Source organism: Symphalangus syndactylus, chromosome 20, assembly GCF_028878055.3.
Source record: "Symphalangus syndactylus isolate Jambi chromosome 20, NHGRI_mSymSyn1-v2.1_pri, whole genome shotgun sequence".
Classification (NCBI taxonomy): domain Eukaryota; kingdom Metazoa; phylum Chordata; class Mammalia; order Primates; family Hylobatidae; genus Symphalangus; species Symphalangus syndactylus.
Genome location: NC_072442.2, coordinates 24797415 through 24813741, shown reverse-complemented (window position 1 = coordinate 24813741; position 16327 = coordinate 24797415). Strand labels below are relative to the sequence as shown.

The window sequence follows — 16327 nt, the reverse complement described above, 5'->3', positions numbered from 1 at the left end:
ACTTGGCATTCAAAGCCCTAGAAGATCTGGCTCCAATTTCCTACTCTCCCTCCTTGTAATCTACAGGTACTCATGGCATTCGTCGAATACTTTCCTGTGTTTTGCCCTTCTCCAAGTTTAGAATATTGTCCCCAAGATGTCTGTCGGATGCTACACAATGGCCCTTCAAAGTCCTATTCAAATGGGGTTGTTCTAGTAACATCTTCCTGGGTCCAAACTGAAGTCATTTTCCCCTCTTCTATGCTTCAGAAACAATTTATCCCTCCTAGTGCCAACATCCATTTCTTCTTCTTAATGTGGTTATTTTTCATCCCATTTTTTCTGAGCATAAACTCCTTGAAAGCATGGACTAGGTCTTGCTCATCTGCATTGCCCATCATGTTTAAAACTGACACATGGAAATAAAGTAAATTCAAATATTTGTAAAACGAATAGCTGGCCGGGTGCTGTGGCTCATCCCTGTAATGCCAGCACTTTGGGAGGCTGAGACGGGTGGATCACAAGGTCAGGATATCGAGACCATCCTGGCTAACAAGGTGAAACCTCGTCTCTACTAAAAATACAAAAAATTAGGTGGGTGTGGCGGCGTGTGCCTGTAGTCCCAGGTACTCGGGAGGCTGAGGCGGGAGAATGGCGTGAGCCCAGGAGGCGGAGCTTGCGGTGAGCCAAGATAGCGCCACAGCACTCCAGCCTGGGCGACAGAGCGAGACTCTGTCTCAAAAAAAAAAAAAAATGAATGAAAGAATGAATGAATGAATGAATGAATAGCTGGGGGAGTGAGTAGAAGGAAAATGATTATTTTAAAGCAAATGTAGTTTTATTACTTCATGGCCTCTGTAGCACTTTGGCATCCACTTGAAGGTCTTTACACCCACTTTCCTTAAGCCTTTCACATTGAAAGATTCTGTTTGCAGAAGAGCATCACTAGGCCGGGCGTGGTGGCTCACGCCTGTAATCCCATCACTTTGGGAGGCCGAGGCGGGTGGATCACGAGGTCAGGAGATAAAGACCATCTTGGGTAACACGGTGAAACCCCGTCTCTACTAAAAAAATACAAAAAATTAGCCAGGCGCTGTGGCAGGCGCCTGTAGTCCCAGCTACGTGGGAGGCTGAGGCAGGAGAAAGGCGTCAACCTGCGAGGCGGAGCTTGCAGTGAGAAGAGATCATGTCACTGCAGTCCAGCCTGGGCAAAAGAGCGAGACTCCATCTCAAAAAAAACAAAACAAAAAGAGCATCACTAATAAACTTAATTAGGATTAATGACATACACAACTCTATGGACAAAAGATAAGAATCAAGCTTTCATAGCAATTGAACATAGCATCTTCTTGTCTCTAAACAGACAGAAATACTATGCAGGTATCCCTTTCTTGGTAACAGGGCTGGGGAGATAGTTATTGTGTAATTAGTGAAGAGTTAGGGGCATTTCTGATATGCTGCTTAGTGTAAACATTTCTAGCTCTACCATTTAACCATCATTTTAAACATCTGTTTTAATATAACAATTCTCGAAATGAAATCCTTAATACTAGTCTATTCTTTTGGTAGCTTAATATTCTTGATAATCTTATTTCCATAATTCAGCTGATTTCAAATATTTAAATGTTAATTTAATTCCGATTAAATTACCAAAAATTTCTGGATTAATGATGCTCAAATGAATGTAGGTGCTCCATATTTTCTTCTCCTTTAGGCAACAATCTGAAGTTAACTTTAATTCCTTTCATCGTACTAAACCAACTTTTTCAAATCTTTTTTTGTGAAGGTCAGACAGTAAATATTTTAAGGCTTTGTGGGCCATGTATGATCTGTCTCGCATATTTCTCTTTTTTCTTTCACAGTCCTTTAAAAATGCAAAAACCATTCTTAACTTAATAGGCTATTACAAAATAGACCTTAGGTTAGATTTGATCTATTGGCTGTAGATTGAATAGAAGAAGATGGTATGTAAATCCTTATGAAACAAGGTTCATATGGGTGTCAGTCACTGCTCAGATCTTCTCACCATGAGAAATTTTTTCTGTCTGTATTTTGTCTATATAATTTAAAAACTGAAAATGCATAGGACATAGCTAATGCTAGAGATGGGCTGAGACCCTATACAAACTTACAGAATTGCAGAATTTTATTGCTGGAAGAAATCTTAGAGATTATCTAATTTCAACCCCTTATTCATTTGAAAGATAATATGACTAAAAACTCAAAAATATGATTAACTAATTTACAAATACTGGAGGGATAGCAGGCCTTCAAATGAATCCTTATGTAATTCAGTCAAATAATTTTCAATGAGAATTCTGGAAAATGAAAAAGTTATTTCTAGATTAAAATGCAAACTACAACTATTTGCTACACAGGACTATCTCCTGCATGTGGAGGAAAGCTGGGTCATGGTCGTTTCAAGATGGTATCTGCTCTGCTTTCATTCAAACCTTTTCTTCCATTTTCCTTTCTGTGTCCATCTCTCTCCACCACCACCACCACACACACAGGCAAGCACACACACACACAGGCAAGCACACACACACACATGCAATCACAAACACACATGCAAGCACGCACAGGCACACACACACATGCAAGCACACACACACAGGCAAGCACACACACACATGCAAGCACACACACATGCAAGCACACACACACACGCAAGCACACACTCACAGACAAGCACACACATACACAGGCAAGCACACACACACATGCAAGCACACACACACATGCAAGCACACAGACACAAGCACACCGCTCCACTCTTCCCACCAAATTGTATCTTTAATGACTCCTCTCTAGATCATAATATACCTTTCAGAATCCAACTCTGGGTGGCACCAAGATCAGCAGAACCTCCATTTCCTTCTCTCTCTTCCCAAACCTTATTATGAAAGCCCCACATGGGACCATGTCAGGGCTGCAAGTGAAGCCATTCAACATTTTTCCCCCATCAAAAATCTTTGAGAAGTACAATGTGCATAAAGTGCACATAACATAAAAGTTGTTTATATTTAATTTAATTTAATTTTCTGAGACAAGGTCTCATTCTGTTACCCACACTGGTCTCAAACTCCTGACTCAAGTGATCCTCCTGCCTCCGCCCCCCAAAGTGTTGGGATTGCAGACATGAGCCACCTCACCTGGCCAAATATTCAGTTTAATAATTATAAAGCAGATACCCATGTAAACATTGTTACAAAAGATTATTGCTAGCATCCCAGAAGCCCCAGTGTGCCCCTTTCCAATCATATTCCTCTCTCTAACCCTAATAGGTAACCACCATCCTGACTTTTGTAATAATTTTCTTGCTTTTAAAATGTAGTCCTGGCCTGGCGTGGTGGCTCACGCCTGTAATCCCAGCACTCTGGAAAGTCAAAGCACGTGAATCACCTGAGGTCATGAGTTCGAGACCAGCCTGTCCAACATGGTGAAACTCTGTCTCTACTAAAAATATAAAAATTAGCTGGGCGTGGTGGTGGGCACCTGTAATTAAAGCTACCCAGGAGGCTGAGGCAGGAGAATCCGTTGAACGCAGGAGGTGGAACTTGCAGTGAGCCAAGATTGCACCATTAAACTCCAGCCTGGGCAAGAAGAACAAAATTCTGTTTGGAAAAATAAATGAAGCAATTCTCCTGCCTCAGCTTCCCAAGTAGATGGGATTATAGGCACCCGCCACCACACCTGGCTAATTTTTGTATTTTCAGTAGAGATGGGGTTTCGCCATATTGCCAGGCTGGTCTCAAACTCCTGCCCTAAGGTTATCTGCCTGCCTTGACCTCTCGAGGTGCTGGGGTTACAGGCGTGAGCCACTGCACCTAGCATGTGTTTTATTTTTAATTTAGAACTCTTGTATGTCTTATCTGTATAAGTCAAACTAATGATGTGACACAAACTGTTGTGAAAAATGTTACTTCGAATGTAAGCATTTTTTCCAAAATCATTTATGTGTCTAAACTAATTCCTTCTATAAATCAGTAAGAAAACGATAATTCAACAGGAAAACGAACGAAGGACAGAAAGCTCGGAGAAGAAACACAAATGTTCAATAAACGTATAAAGATATTTAAATTCATGAGTAATCAGAAAAATTCAAATCTGGATGGAATCCCTTTTATTCATCCATAACTTCAGCAAAAAGTTGGAGAATATCCAGCAGTGAAAAGGTGTGGGGAAATGAATGCTGTCATATTCTGCTGACAATAGAGTCAGTTGGCACAACATTTTTGAGGACAATTAAAATTTTATATCTACATAGTCTTCACCCCAACTCTCCCATTTCTAGATATCTATGCTACAGGAATACTTGCCCACTAAGCATAATCTAAACATTCGTTAATGGGGAAATTATTAAATAAACTATGACACATCCATGCCATGGATTATGCAGGAGTTTAAGTGAATGGGGTGACCCTTTCAGTCCTAAGAAGGAAAGAAATTATGAAGTGAAAGAATATCATATAAGTGATACCATGAAGTGAAAGAATCAAGTTGCAAGATGTTACCATTTATGTAAGGAAAAAAGGTTTTAAAAACCACAAAGCAAATCTATTTTTCTTTATGTAAATATGTATGTAGGCAAATGGGGAAAAGTCTGGAAGCATGTATACTAAAGGCAGAGTAGCATTACCTCAGGGATGAGGGAGTAGGGCACAAGGAGGGTTTTTGCTATACCTGTTATTGCATTTTTATACATTAAAAATAGAATCATGGGCTGGAGATGGTGGCTCAGACCTGTAATATGAGCACTTTAGGAGGCCAAGGTGGGAGGATCACTTGAGCCCAGGAACTCAAGACCAGCCGAAGCAGCATAGGAAGACCCTGTCTCTACAAAAAGTACAAAATTAGGTGGGCGTGGTGGCATGCACCTGTGGTCCCAGCTACTTGGGAGACTGAGGTGGGAAGATCACTTGCACTTGGGAGGTGAAGGCTGAAGTGAGATGTGATTGTGCCACTGTACTCCAGCCCAGGGGACAAAGACCCTGTCTCTGAAAAAAAAAAAGAGGGAAAAAAAAGAATATAACAATGTATTATTTGTATGATAAAAAATAAATTTAAATTGCCTCTTAGAGAGAGCCTAACAAATTTAATTTTAAAATAACCATAGGTTTGCAATCCACAGAGGTTGATTTGGAGTATGGAGGGGAAATATCTTTTCTCAGAGGTATGGACCTCAAAATTCTGGACCAAGAAGGATCTTACAATGCAGTTAGTTTTTTGTCATATTTGGAGAGAATATACTCACAGTTTCTCGGCCCAACTGTATGCTTTCTATACATTTCCATCAATGTATGAAACATAGCTTCCTTGGAAATTTCTGTGAAGAAAGGTAGTTTATATCGTTGAATAGGCAGGAAATGATTGAACAGGATAAATAAAAGAATCATGGCAACCTTGTCGGGGATATTCAGAAACAGAAAATAACACCTGCCTTCTCATTACCAGAGCTATCAGCTTCCCAGTTTGCACAATTCATCAAGAAATAATGCGGAGCCACTGCCACAAATGATGAGGCATCTCTCAGAAGCTTAACTTTCTATCCATCCCATCTCTTGTACAGACGATGCCAGTTAATTACTTTGAATGTAAGTATTTTCTCCAAAAGCACTTATGTGTCTAAACAAACTTCTTCAAATCAACACAAAAATAGTAAATAATTCAACAGAAAAATGGGCATAAGCTTATCATTATCGATAAATAAGTAGAAAGAAACCCTAAGTCAGGTAACACCAAAGTTTTTCCCTCTGTTGAAACATCCTAGGCTTTTTCTTTCTCTTATTACAACTGATCAGATTTAACCCCTTCACACTTTACTCCTACATTTTGCTAGACCTTTCTATTTTGTCTCTCTGAAATAAGCTTTTCCTTTTGGTCACTCTACATATGGATTCTAAAATAATCCTTTGCATATCTCCACTTGAACATAAAGCAAAAAACAAAATAAAATAAAATAATCTTCCTGTTTTAATCATTTAATCTCTCTTGCTTGGAAACTTTCAATGGCTTTCCATACCTCATTGAATACCCAAGTAAACTTTTAGCTTATCCATGTAGCTTTCCCTGATCTCCACACCTCAAGGATCACAGATTCTGGTAAATTCTAGCACCGATGGCATGCATTATTTTTTAGTAATTAATTATATATATCTCCCTATTTATGCCTATTCTCTTTCTTCCCTCCTATCATTTTCATGTTCTGCAGACAGTAGCATATTTGGTCCTGGGTTTGACACAAAATGAGTGCTACATATAACAAGCCAGGGACAAAGATGAATTCTGGACATAACTAAAGGACTGAGTAATCATGTTAACAGCCAACACTCCTACATATGCTAGGCACTGGTGAAGTGTTTCATATGTTCCCTCACCTAAATTTCACAACAATCCTATGAAATGGTAACTAGCATAATCCCCAGATTAAAGGTGAGGAAATTGAGTCACAGAGCAGAATAACTTGCTCTGGATCACCAAGCTAATAAGCAGACCTGGGTTCAAACCCAGGCAGCCTGGATCCAGAATCAACTCTTAACCACTTAGAGCATCATCACTGAGATCGGGAGAGTGACAGGCTGCTGTAAAGAGGGTGAAGCGAAAACAGGAGCAGAGCAGCGGTTAAGCAATGATGTGATGGGGCTAAATAAAAATGGATAAGAAAATGAGTAAAAGACTGGAGTAAAAGTAAAAGACTGGGGAATGGGTCTGACATTAAAGGAGAATGAGGAGAAGAGAGAGTTGACAAGCAAAGATGAAAGCAGAAAGTCTGTTGTCAGTACGGCTTGGGGAGATAAAGAAGGCCCAGGAAGGCCTCCAGGAAAAGGCTGCCACGTCAGGCAAGACATAGAGGACGATTGAGGGAAGGTGATTCTTACAAGATGGTGAAGGTGCCATTGTAGGTGTTGGGCTCTGGCACAGGCACTTGGTGAGGCCTCTGCTTTGGGCTGAGATCAACACATGACAGAGTCTCATCTCCGCAGGTACAGAGCTCACATATGTTGGTGCTTGTGGAGGCCTTCTGTTCCTCTAGTGCGGTTTCAGACTGCACCAATGAATCCTACAAAGATTCTAACTTTGTAGGTGGACCTGTGACTTCGGTCAGGCTTCGATGCAGAGTCTGAACCTGGTCTGGATGAGGAGCTGTAGTCTTCTCCAGGACTGTGGAATGTCCAATCTCTGGAGTGGGTTCTGGAGTTATGGCAAGCCCCGGGTCTGGAGGCTGAGCTGAGGTTTCCTCCGTGGTTGGAGACGGTTTAACCTCTGCAGTAGGCTCTGTAGTTACGCTAAGCTCCAGGTCCAGAGGTTGAACTGTGGCTTCAGTCAGGTGTGAATGCTGAGCCTGACCCTTGTCTGAAGGTGGAAGTGTCACCTCAGGGTGTTCTGGAGGAGGAGCTGTAGTCATCAGGGCTGTAGAAGGTTCAACCTCTGTTGTGGATTCTGGAGTGATGGTAATCCCTAGATCCAAAGGTTGAACTGTGGCTTCAGTCAGGTGTGAATGCTGAGTCTGAACCTGGTCTGGATGTGGAAGTGTCACCTTAAGAAGATATGAGGAACTATAATCCTCTTCAGGGGTGTAGAATATTCAACCTCCATAGTGGGTTCTGGAGTGATGGTAAGTCCCAGGTCCAAAGGTTGAACAGTGACACTGGGCAATGTTGAGAGCTGAGCTGGATCCTGGCCTGGTGTTGGGACTGTGACCTCATAATGAGCTGGAGGCTGAGCTGCAACTTCCTTAGGTGGCTCTGGAAGCTGAACTGGGACCATTTGCTGCCTTGAAGGTTCTACCTCCTTAGGGGACTCTGGAGCCTGAACTGTGGCCTCCTGCTGGGTCAGAGAAGGTTCTGCCTCCATAGAGAGCTCTGGAATCTCAGCTGGAAACTCCTACTGAGTTACAGATTGTTCTACCTCCTGAGGGAACTCTGGAGGCAAAGATGGGGCCATCTGCTGGGTCAGAGAGGGTTCTATAACCATAGAGGGGTCTGAAGACTGAGCAGGGACCGCCTGCTGGACTGGAGAGAATTCTACCTCTTTAGGTGGCTTTAAAAGCCAAGTTGGGGCCTGCTGTAGGACTGGAGATGGTTCGAACTTCTCAGGTGGCTCTGATGGCTGAGCTAGTATCTCCCACTGTGGTGGAGGACTGATCTCTTCAGTGGACTTCCGAGGATGACCCGAGGCTTCCTGCTGGGTCGCAGATGGTTCAACTTCCTTAGGGGGCTCTGGTGGCTCCGCTGGGAACCTTGCTGGACTGGAGAAGGTTCTGCCTCCTTAGGGGGATCTGGAGTCTGAGCTGTGGCCTCTTGGTGGACTGGGGATTCAATCTTTTCAGGAGAATGCAGAGGCGGGGAAGGGAGATCAGGCTGGGCTGGAGAAAATCAGCCTGTTCAGTGGGAATAGGAGGGTTGTCCTGCTGGACTGGAGAAGGTCCTACCCCCATAGTGACTGCTGTAGGTTTGGTAAGCTCCCTATCTAGATGTAGATATGACACATCTGGAGGTGAACCTATTGCTTCATCATTCAGTGAACTTCCAAAGTCTGAGGAGAGCTGAGTTGGAGGCTGAGTTGTGGGCTCTTTATGGACTGGAGGAAGTTCATAATTTTCAGGTCTACTTAGCTGCTGAATTATAATCTCTTCCTGCTCTTTCAAATGTTGAAACTGCTCAGGCGACATTAAGGGCTGAGCTGGGGTCCCTTGTTGGGTTAACATTTCAACCTGATTAGTGAAATCTGGAGTCATGGTAACCACGTGATCCACAGGTTTAATAGTGACATTGTGCAGTATTGGAGGCTGAAATTGATCATGACTTAGAGGGGAAACTGCTACCTCATGATGCTGTGGAGGTTGAGCTACAACTTCCTCAGGGAGCTCTGGAGTCTGAGCTGGGGCCTCCTGCTGCGTTAGAGAAGACTCACCCTCCTCAGCGGTCTGTGGATGCTTAGCTGCAGCCTCCTGCTGGGTCGGAGAGGGGTTCTCATTAATTAATCTCTATTAATAGGTTCTGGAGATTGAACTGAAATCTCCTGTTGAACTGCTAAACGTCCAGCCTCTTCTGATGACTCTGGAGGCAGAGGTGTGTCCCCGTGCTGGATGGTGGGAGGTTCTACATCATTACCTGGCCGAGAGTTGAGCTGTAGCCTCCTGATGGACTGGAGAAGATTCCACCTCTGCATTAGGCTGTGTTGCTATGGTGAGCTTCACGTCTGGAGGCTTGAGACATTGGGAAAATCTGAATGCTGCATTTGATGGTGACTTGGAGGTGAAACTGGGACTTCATGATGTTCTGGGGGCTGAGCTGGGGTCTCTTGCTGGGCTGGAGAAGATTCAACCTCCCCAGAAGACTCAGAAGGCTCAGCTGGCTGCTCCTGTTCACTGGGGAAAAGTTCAGGCTCCATAGGAGGACCTGGAGGCTCAGTTGGGGCCTCCTGTTGGGTTGCAGAAGGTTCCACCCCCTCTGGAGGCTGAACTGGGGCCTCCTGCTGGGCTTGGGAAGATTCTGTCTCATTTGTAGGCTCTGAAGTCATGGTAACCTTCACATCTGCAGGTTTAACTGTAATTTTGGGCAAGTTATAATGAGCTTGATCCTCACCTGGAGGTTGAACTGTCACTTCATGATTCAGTGGAGTTTGAGCTAGACTCTCCACAGAGGACTCTGGAGGCAGAGCTGGCGCCTCCTGCAGGGCTGAAGGTTCTACCTCCTGAGGGAGCTGTGGAAGCTGTGCTGGGTCTTCTTCCTGGAGTGAAGAGGACTGGATGTCTTTCAGGGTCTCTGGATTTTGAGTTTTGGGCTCTAGATGGAATTGAGAAAGTCCAACTTGCTCAGGAGGCCCTGGAGGCTCATCTGCATTCACCCGGAGTTCTGAAGGCAGGCTGCCGGGATACAGTGTGTCCATACTCGAATATTCATCCTGCAGAGTCTGTTTCTGACGCTGAGGTTTGGATAATTGGTGTGGAATCCCAAGAATCTCAGCAAGGCTCCAATGCTCAGCTAGATCTTTCTTCACGTTCTGGGGCAAAACAACAAATTTGGTTCGTTTTGAAATCTTACTGTCCAGTCAAACAAGTATTTCATCTGCCTGATGACCTGCAGCCCAATCTAGATCTGCAGTTTGAACCTTACATTTGAGGCCAGGAAGCTGAACTGGGGTCTGGTTCTGATCCCCGTCCGGCAGTGGAACCACCTCTGGGAGCCTTTCTTGTGGAGTCAGCTTGTCATTTAAATCCTGGTGTGCAGCCAAGAACTGCTCTGGCCCCAGGGGCAGCTCTCCAGCTGAATCCGTGTCCAGGAATGGAACCAAATTTTCAGTCAATTCCTGAGGCAGGGTGACACCTGTGAGGAAGCAGAGGGCCCCATGTAATCAAAGTCCCCCAGGGACTGTCGGGGGAGTAGGCGCATGGGGAGATTCCCATGGGAGATGGGAGGAGCGGGAAGACCAGGGCTCAGGCGGCCCCAGAGGGTTAGAGGTCATCTGGAGCTGGTCCTTGACCCACACCAGAGGCTGAGCCCCCTTGACTAGTAGACACAAGAGTTGCCACGTAAGGAAGGGCCATGGGCCCCAGAAACGCAGCCAAGACATGACACACGCTAGTGCTGCACACTCAACGGGAGCCATTCTGGCAGCCCTGAGATGCTCATGCCCCTTATAAGCATGTGCCCCACCCTGTCTTTGTGAGACCTTTATTTGTGCCACCTTTATTAGGCTCGGGTCCAGATCTGTTCCATGTTACCAGGGCAATCTTATGTCACAATCTCACTCAAGTGATCCTCCCACCTCAGCCTTCTGAGTAGCTGGGACTACAGGATGTGCCACCACACCCAGCTGATTTTTGTGTTTTTTGTAGAGACAGGGTCTCCCTATGATGCCCAGGCTGGTCTCAAACTCCTAGGCTCAAGTGATCCTCCCACCTCAGTGTCCTAAATTGCTGGGATTACAGGGATGAGCCACCATGCCCAGCCAATCCAGCCATCTTGCAGCCAATCCTCCAGCCCCAATGAAGCCTTCAGATGACTACAGCCCCAGTTAGTATCTTGACTATAAACTCATGACAGATCCTAAGCTAGAACCACTCTTCTATGCTGCTCCTGAATTCCTAACCCATATACAGTGTGTGAGATCATAAACACTTACTGTTGTTTTAGGCCTCAAATTTTGGAGCAATTTATTATGCAGCAATCGGTGACTAAAACACACAGTAAAATTGCTGTCATTAGTATTATAAAGTACTTCCTGATTTGGAGCTGAAATCCACTTTCTTGTAATTGCCACCCTGTCTTCCAGTCCCGTCTCTTTGGGCCACCTAGAAAAAATACAATCTCTCTTCCTCATGGTCAAAAGGTTTGGTGCCAGGTTTCCTGCCAACAGTTTAATTCATCAGACATTTGCTGAAGAGTGATCACTGTGCCAGGCAGTAGGCATGCAAAGATAAGTAGGAGGAGGTCCCTGCCTAGCCACACACTCAAAACATTCTTCCACAGGAGGTGTGCTGTAATGAAGGGACCTGACTCCCAGTGCAGGAGAAGGAGGTCCAAATGCAGGTGTGGCTGGTTCTGCTTACAGAGGTGAGGGAAGGCTTCTCAGAAGAGATGGCAGGCACTGAGGCCTAAGGGATGAATAGGCGTTCTCCAGGATGACGGGAGGGGAAGGACTAACAAGCAGAAGCTACAGGCAGAAGACCACCCTGACACTAACCACTTTCTTCCACAGGGCACACATCTCCTCTCCTCTTGTCCAACTTCTGAGTCCTCTCCCACCCCCTCCCAATCTTGGTAACTCCACTCAGAACACACGCTTTACTGTCACATGATGACATCTAGAGGGAGCCAGCCCTCCTCCAGGGTGGTCCGTCCAGTGTGGAGTGGAGTTGGCTGTCACCTTTCTTTTTCCGGAAGCTCCGCTTGGTCCAGACTTGTCTGAGGTTTTTTGGCCTCCACATCCTTCAGCTGACTCAGGCTGGGCCTGCAGGCATCTGGACTGCAAAGTCATTTTTCACACGTGCTCCTGGGAAACCACATCTCTTTGTACTTTGTACTTCTGCTGTTGTTTTGTTTTCACAATTTTTCATGGGTGTTTTAAAGTTCAATAATTTGATCTATGCAAACTGCTCATCTCAGCTCTTGGTTGGCAGGGACCATGTGGATGCAAATTGAGCCACCAAAAAACCCACTTTAGAACACGTGCTGGAAACAGAAACCATCTGTCATTCTAATGCCGCTGTGGTTGGTAGTGATTCAGACTCATTGCAGCTCCTTCCAGCCTTCAAAGATCTCACGGGATAAGAGCCTGGCTTGGATTTGAAGACACCTTGTATGAAGGAAAGGCTTTGGCAGGGGGTAAGGGGGCTGGGCTGTGATACTTTGAAGGAGCTGAGCACAGACAGAAGGAAATTGCAAGGGGATGTTTGTCTGGCTCCTCACGGCTCCCACCTGCCCCCGTCAGGAAGAATCAGACCATTGTACAGGTAGAACTCTTGGGTTGTTTATCTTCTCAGACCCAGCTTAGTACAAGGTTTCGCCCCAGTTTTCTTTCTACCCAAAAAATGACCACAGGAAAGAGTGACTTGCCTTTGCCAAATGTCCAGTCCATACTCTCCTTTCCCATTTCTCTGCCTCTTTCTCCCATTATCGGCTTCTAACAGAAAATAAGAAGAGAAAGCTTCCCTTTGGTCCCATCAAAGATAACATGTAGACATTCATTCATGCGTTCATTCCTTTAACTAGCATTTATTGGGTTCCTACTATGTTCCTGGCATTGTTATTGGTACTGGTGACCCTAGTGTAGAAGACACAATCCCTGCTGTCAAGAGGTCACAGTTCTGGAAGGAACCCAGCAGTACTGGAGGCAGCGCTAGTGGAGAATGGGAGCACATAGAAGAGGCATTTGACCCAGCTTTGGAAAGAATTGGAAAAGGCTTTAAAGTAGAGTAAAAGTTTGCCAGAAAGAATAATCGTTATTACAGCTTTTTTTAAGTGTCTTCTACATGCCAAGCACTATGCTAAAATCTCCCTATATATATTGTTTAATTTTAATCCTCACAACTCTAAGAGGTCACTACTGTAATTATTCCAACTTCACAAATGAAGAAAGTGAGATTTAGCAAGGTCACCTTGGTGGGGAGTGGTTGCTCATACCTATAATCCCAGGATTTGGGAAGCCGAGGCAGGAGGATCACTTGAGTTTAGGGGTTCGAGACCAGCTTGGGCAACATAGTGAGTCCCTTGTCTCTACAAAAAGAAAAAAAAATAGCTGGATATGGTAGCATGCACTTGTGGACCTAGCTACTTGGGAGGCTGAGATGGGAGGATGGCTTGAGCCCGGGAGGTTGAGGCTGCAGTGAGCCGTGGTCATGCCATTGCACTCTAGTCTGGGTGACAGAACGAGACCCTGTCTCAAATAAATAAATAAATAGGCTGGGCATGGTGACTCAGGCCTGTAAACCCAGCACTTTGGGAGGCCAAGGCAGGTGTATCCCTTGAGGTCAGGAGTTCAAGACAATCCTGACCAAAATGGTGAAACCCCGTCTCTACTAAAAATACAAAAATTACCTGGGCGTGATGGCACATGCCTGTAGTCCCAGATACTAGGGAGGCTGAAGAAGGAGAGTTGCCTGAACCCAGAAGGCAGAGGTTGCACTAAGCTAAGATCGCATCACTGCACTGCAGCCTGGGTGACAGAGTGAGACACTGTCTCAAAAAAATACTAATAATAAGTAAATAAATAAATAAATAAATAAATAAAGCCAACCTGCTCACCTCTTTACTAAGAATAAATAGCAGAAATGAGAAATAGATGCAGCTTTTCCTGACTGTGGAGCCCATTCTCTTACCCAAGGCTGCTATTTACAGTCGTGCAGGTTGTACATTGCACAATTCCAATGCTGGCCCTGCACTCAGTGAGCCATTATAGATGGGAAGGGTATCCAGGCAGAAGGGGCCTACTTTGCAGAAATATGAAAAAGCAACCTATATTCAGGGAACTGACCCCATACAGCCATGTCAGAGGCTACAGAACTCCTTGAAGATGGGCAGCTCCTCTGCACCTCCAGTGATTGTTTACAGAACTGACCGATAGTGTCTTGGGAGAGCTCCTGGGGTTTTGCTTTTTGTTTGTTTGTGTTTGTTTTGCTTTTGAGACAGGGCCTTGCTCTGTCACCCAGGCTAGAGGGCAGTGGTGCAATGACAGCTCACTGCAACCTTGACCTCCCAGGCTCAAGCTATTCTCCCACTTCAGCCTCTAGAGTAACTGCGACTACAGGCATATACCACCGCACTCAGCTAATTTTTATTTTTGTAGAAATGGGGGGTCTCACTATGTTGCCCAGGCTAGTCTGTAACTCCTGGCTTTAAGCGACCCTCCTGCCATGGCCTCCCAAAGTGCTGGGATTACAGGCATAGCCACCGCGCCAGGCCAGGCTTTGCATTTGGTGTAGAGACCCAATCCTTCCTTCTTACAGAGCTATGGAGCTCTCAGCAGGATGTGCATATTTCTGAACTGCTGACCATGCAAACATTCAAGCACATAGGATGCAGGAGGTCCTGAGTCTCCAAACTGCTCAGTGTCCTACGAATGGCCAATCAGCTTCTCATGCATAGGCGCCAAACATAGCCTGCCAAACAAGCCAGTTGAATATCTAAGCCACCCCAACTTCTTTGCAGAAGTAGTTTCAGTAGCAAAGAATGGTCTGAGAAAAATGGGCACATCCAGGGTGAGTGCCTACAGCACTCCAGGTACTCAGCAAACGTGATCTCTTCCACTCTCACAGCTGTATGAGACATCATCTTTCATTTTGCCGATGAGGAAACTGAGGTGCAGGGATCAATTAACTTACCTAGGTTACGTGTGCAACAAGCAGCCACGATTCTCACCAGAATGTTTCTAGTGCCACAGCCTCTATGCTTCTATCCTAACGTCGGCTCTCAAAAGATACCTGGAAAAGGGCAGGAAACAGCTTATAAGGCTCCTAAAATGCCTGACAGCATGTATGTGGCAGAGTCTCTCTCTACTTTTTTTTTTTTTTTTTTTTTGAGACAGAGTCTCACTCTGTCGCCCAGGCTGGAGTGCAGTGGCGCAATCTTGGCTCACTGCACATTCTGCCTCCCGGGTTCACGCCATTCTCCTGCCTCAGCCTCCTGAGTAGCTGGGACTACAGGCGCCCGCCACCACACCCAGTTAATTTTTTGTATTTTTAGGAGAGACGAGGTTTCACCGTGTTAGCCAGGATGGTCTCGATCTCCTGACCTCGTGATCTGCCCGCCTCGGCCTCCTAAACTGCTGGGATTATAGGCATGAGCCACCGTACCCAGCCCTCTACTAAGGAACCCGGAAAAGGGCAGGAAACAGCTTATATGGTTCCTAAAGTGCCTGAGAGCTTGTATGTGGCAGAATCTCTCTCTACTTTTAATTTTATGTATTTTTCTAGAACCTATGTCATCAATCTCAGAGGTCAGAGACCCCTCCTCAGGTGGAGAGGCTGCTTCCAGACATGATTCCACCAGAGCCTTTTCTCACTGTGCAATAGTTTGTTGTTGACAGAGTAGAATAAATTATTAAATGCTTTTCTGGAATTGATTTGACCCCAAGGATCTTTGTGTTAAAATAATTTTCTATATCAAATAGGGTTCTTGGTTGTGCCTGACTCGACTAACATAAGGGGGGTAGGGAGTGGAACTTATTGGAAAGATACAAGGCAAGAAAAAGAGTCTTTTTTAAAAAATGCTGTAATAATAGGGACGAGAACCAGGGTAGCTCTGGGGAAGGAAGTCACAGAAGTTAAAGGTTGGTTCTTCAGGACGTCATTATCAGGATATGTCAGCTCTGACTCCTTTCTGCCCTTATTCACACACCCAGCTAGAGTTCGAGTTACCTGCCACACCGTGGCACACAGAGAACAAGACATCATGCCTGACAAGTCCCCTAAAGCTTCAAGCAAAGAGTAAGGGGCAATCTCTAAAGCAACATCAAGGCCGGGCGTGGTGGCTCATACTTGTAATCCCAGCACTTTGGGAGGCCGAGGTGGGCGGATCACGAGGTCAGGAGATCGAGACCACGGTGAAACCCCGTCTCTACTAAAAATACAAAAAATTAGCCGGGCGTGGTGGCGGGCGCCTGTAGTCCCAGCTACTCGGAGAGGCTGAGGCAGGAGAATGGCGTGAACCCAGGAGGCGGAGCTTGCAGTGAGCCGAGATCGCGCCACTGCACTCCAGCCTGGGCGACAGAGCGAGACTCCGTCTCAAAACAAAAACAAAAACAAAAAACAAAACTCAATAATAACCAATCTCCAGTGGGATTACAGGGATGAAAAACCTCAATAAAAGTATTAATATCCAATTAAAATATGGGAATAGATTTC

At 45.3% G+C, this 16327-nt stretch overlaps 2 long non-coding RNA genes and 1 pseudogene across 2 annotated transcripts; 1 reads left to right on the top strand and 2 right to left on the bottom strand.

Annotated features, from left to right (window-relative positions):
- The window catches only part of LOC134735200 (leucine-rich repeat-containing protein 37B-like), a 41646-nt pseudogene extending 31039 nt beyond the window's left edge, over positions 1-10607 (bottom strand).
- On the top strand, positions 5435-15542 carry LOC134735207 (uncharacterized). The gene is made up of 2 exons (XR_010118042.1): positions 5435-5576; positions 8979-15542. It is a non-coding gene; the product is annotated as an uncharacterized lncRNA (long non-coding RNA).
- LOC134735210 (uncharacterized) lies at positions 12550-14867 on the bottom strand. The gene is made up of 3 exons (XR_010118047.1): positions 14807-14867; positions 13110-13202; positions 12550-12609 (listed from the first exon to the last, which is right to left on the bottom strand). It is a non-coding gene; the product is annotated as an uncharacterized lncRNA (long non-coding RNA).
- Positions 15543-16327: the final 785 nt, after the last annotated feature.